Here is a 4,153-nt window from a genome sequence, read left to right on the forward strand (position 1 = left end):
GAGGCTAATCCTTGGAAAAAGATTCCAGATCCTCCTGTTTTTGAAGCTCAGGCTCCGGCCTGGACAGAAACCCCATGCGGGCAGTTCCAGCTCTGGTTGCAGAATGCCTCAACTATTTTTTTTCGTTAAAGTTCACTGAGCAAGACTGGACATTTTGAAACCTTGGAGCAACTTGAGCTCTGGAAAACAAAGTATTAAACTTGGCGACTCAAGCACTGTGCTCTGCCCCTGTGACAGCTCGGGGCAACCGCCTGTTGCTCGCCATAGCCAGGCCAGCAGCACTTCATAAACAGAGCCAGAGCCAGATCCCCGAGGCTCTTGATCAAAACCGTTTGCTAGACCACAGACTCCGACTCCCGGGTCTCAGCTGCCCCATTCCGTATTCCTTACAAACCAGGCTTAGCAGTGGCCCTTGTGCTGTAGCGTAATCCCGTCTGGGATGAAGCCCTGGCTCCGGAGGGTCCCAGTGGTGGGGCCCGGGCGTGAGAGTGGTGAGCCAAGCTTCTGCGCGCAGGAGCTGCCCAGGAATGTCGTAAACAGAAGAGACTTGGTCCAGATGGTGAGCAATTGGACCCTCCATTGGCAAGGTCAGGCCAACAGCCCGCCTGCCAGCTCTTCTGAGCCAAAAGGGATTTGCTCCCTTCTCAGTGTGCTGAGGTCCATGCAGTGATCTGCCCATCGGGTGTGATGGCCAAGGAGATTAAAGGGTTGCCAGCAGGGACGGCTTTGTCCCCGGAAGGCCCTAAGCGCCTGAGCCAGCCTCCAACTAGTGGGAGAGATGCCAGTAGAAAGCAGAGAGCTGAAGGCCAGAAGGAACCATTGTGATCATCCAGTTTGGCCTCCCACGTAACACAAGCCACAGAACATCCAGCGGTGCCTGCACTGAGCCCAACAACCTGTGGCTGGACCAGAGCCTCTCTCTTAGGGCTGGTCTACACTACGGGGGAAAATTGATCTTAGATACGCAACTTCAGCTACGTGAATAACATAGCTGAAGTCAAAGTATCTAAGATCGAATTACTCACCGTCCTCACGGCGCGGGATCAATGTCCGCAGCTCCCCATGTCGATTCCGCAACTCCGTTCGGGTTGGTCGAGTTCCAGAATCGATATAAGCGCGTTCGGGGATCGATATATCGTGTCTAGATGAGACGCGATATATTGATCCCTGAGCAATCGATTGCTACCCGCCGGTACGGCAGGTAGTGAAGACGTAGCCTTAGACAAAGGTCCAGGCTCCGTTTCAAGACTCCGAGTGAGGGACAATGCACCACATCCCTTGGAAAAAGATTCCAGATCCTCCCTGTTTGGAGGCTCAGGCTCCGGGCCCTGGACAGAAACCTCCATGCTGCAGTTCCAGCTCTGGTTGCCAGAAATGCCTCAACTTTTTTTTTTCGTTAAAGTTCACTGAGCAAACCTGGAAATTTTGAAACCTTGGAAGCAACTTGAGCCTCTGGAAAAACAAAGTATAAACTTGGCGACTCAAGCCTGTGCTCTGCCCTGTGACAGCTCGGGGCACCGCCTGTTGCTCCCATAAGCCCAGGCCAGCAGCACTTCATAAACAGAGCCAGAGCCAGATCCAGAGGCTCTTGGATCAAAACCTTTGCTAGACCCACAGGACTCGACTCCCCGGGTCTCAGCTGCCCCATTCCCGTATTTCCTTACAAACCAGGCTGAGCAGTGGCCCTCTGTGCTGTAGCTAATCCCGTCTGGGATGAAGCCCTGGGCTCCGGAGGGTTCCCAGTGGGTGGGGCCCGGTGCCGTGAGAGTGGTGCAGCCAGGCTTCTGCGCGCAGGAGTGCCCAGGAATGTCTTAAACAGAAGAGACTTGGTCCAGGATGGTGAGCAATTGGACCCTCCATGGCAGGTCAGGCCACAGCCCGCAGCTGCCACCTCTCCTGAGCCAAAAGGGATTTGCTCCCTTCTCAGTGTGCTGAGGTCCATGCAGTGATCTGCCCATGGGTGTGATGGCCAGGAGATAAAGGGTTGCAGCAGGGACGGCTTTGTCCCCGGAAGGCCTAGCGCCTGAGCAGCCTCCAACTAGTGGGAGAGATGCCAGTAGAAAGCAGCAGGGACTTATTGTTCAGTTGCTTTGAAAAGAGACCAGGGCTCACGCCGTGCAGCCCTGGGATGCGCTGTGTTCAGCAGGCGCTGACAGTCAGTGGTGGCAGGACACTGGGCTTGATGGCCCGGTGGTTTGATCCATTGTGGCAGCCTCCTGTTCCTAGACCCTTCTCACCTGCTATTCTTGAACCAGGGAAACCCCTGGGTGATGAGTGCTCCCCACTTTCCTCTGATGCCTTACATGGAGAAGGCTGACCACTGGCCCCCATCTGGATGAGCCCGTGCCAAGGATCCTCCTAGTGATGGAGTCAGCGAAAGCCAACCTGTGAGAGGCTTTGGGTCCAGGGGAGGGAGCGAGAGCCCCACATTCATACAAACCCAAGAGGAGGAAAGGGACGAGCATTTGCAGAGGTGGATAGAACAACCAACCCCAACACATGTTCTCCCTGCTGTTTGCTGGGGGCAGCTTTCCCTGGGGGTGCATGAAGGGCCCAGTCCTGCTCCCAGTGACAGATCTCTCGCTGGCCTCAGCAGAGGCTGGATTGGGAACTAGTTGCACTGGGGCTGGGACATTGTGCAGCCTACGCCCAGAGCCAAAGGCCAGACACGTTGGAAACGTGGAGCAGGCCAAGTAACAGAGGTGCCGTGAGTGTGAGAGGATCCCAGCTCCCTTCTGAATGTGCCGCGAGCACCATGTTCCAGATCCAGATCTCAGGCTGGGCCTGCGGGCTCCGTTGGCCCCACCCCTACTGCAGCTGCTGACTCCCGCATTGAGATCAGGTGAACGACCCATTGGTATGCAACGCTGGTCTGCAGAAGAGAAGAATGAGGGGAGATTTGATAGCTGCTTTCAACTACCTGAAAGGGGGCTCCAAAGAGGATGGATCTAGACTGTTCTCAGTGGTACTTGGTGACAGAACCAGGAGCAATGGTCTCAAGTTGCAGTGGGGGAGGTTTAGGTTGGATATTAGGAAAAACATTTTTCACTAGGAGCGTGGTGAAGCACTGGAATAGGTTACCTAGGGAGGTGGTGGAATCTCCTTCCTTAGAAGTTTTTAAGGTCAGGCTTGACAAAGCCCTGCTGGGATGATTTAGTTGGGATGTCCACGCAGTGGGCAGAGGCGGTCAAAAAACCAAACAGGATGTTAGGAATCATTAAAAAGGGGATAGAGAATAAAACTGAGAATATCTTATTGCCCTTATATAAATCCATGGTACGCCCACATCTCGAATACTGTGTACAGATGTGGTCTCCTCACCTCAAAAAAGATACACTGGCACTAGAAAAGGTTCAGAAAAGGGCAGCTAAAATGATTAGGGGTTTGAAGAGGGTCCCATATGAGGAAAGATTTTTAAGAGGCTAGGCTCTTCAGTTCGGGAAAAAGGAGACTTAAGGCGGGGATTGATGAGTCTATAAAAATATGAGTGATGTGGAGAAAGTGCGATCAAGAAAAGGTATATTTATATTCCCATAATACAGTGACTAGAGGTCAGCCAAATTTGAAATTAATTAGATAGCAGGGTTTTAAAACAAAAAAAGGAAGTTCTTCTTTCACGCGAGTGCACAGCAGTCAAATGGGAATCCTTTGTGGAGGAGGTTGTGAGGCTGGGACTATAACAATGTTTAAAAGGGAACTGGCATAAATCATGGTGGCTAAGTCTAATATGGTATTAGCCAGGAAAGGTAGGGGTGAAGTGTTGTGGGGGGAAAGGGTTGTGTGGTGGAAAGGGTCGACCTGGGCTGGTCTGTCCCTAGCTCTGGTGAGTCAGTGGTTGTAATGGTCAAGGAGGATGCCGAGTGGCAGGGAGAGAGACCATTTGTAGTCACCTTGTGCTGTTATGGTCACTCTCCTATGCGGTGGTTCGGCACCTGGGCAGACCTGGGTCACTGTGTGGTCGTGACCAAGGAAAGGGCTCCTGGCGATCAGTTCGGAGCCCGCTGAAAATGGTTCTGTGACCCGCTGTGGTTGATGGTCCTGTTCTTATGGAATGGGTTCCTGCTCTGAGCAGGGGTGGTGTTGCTATCGATAGCGGCGTCTGGAGGTCCGCTATCTAAGCAACGCGTGAGATTGATAATCTGTTGGATTCCTG

Source organism: Chelonoidis abingdonii, chromosome 19 (assembly GCF_003597395.2).
Source record: "Chelonoidis abingdonii isolate Lonesome George chromosome 19, CheloAbing_2.0, whole genome shotgun sequence".
NCBI lineage: Eukaryota > Metazoa > Chordata > Testudines > Testudinidae > Chelonoidis > Chelonoidis abingdonii.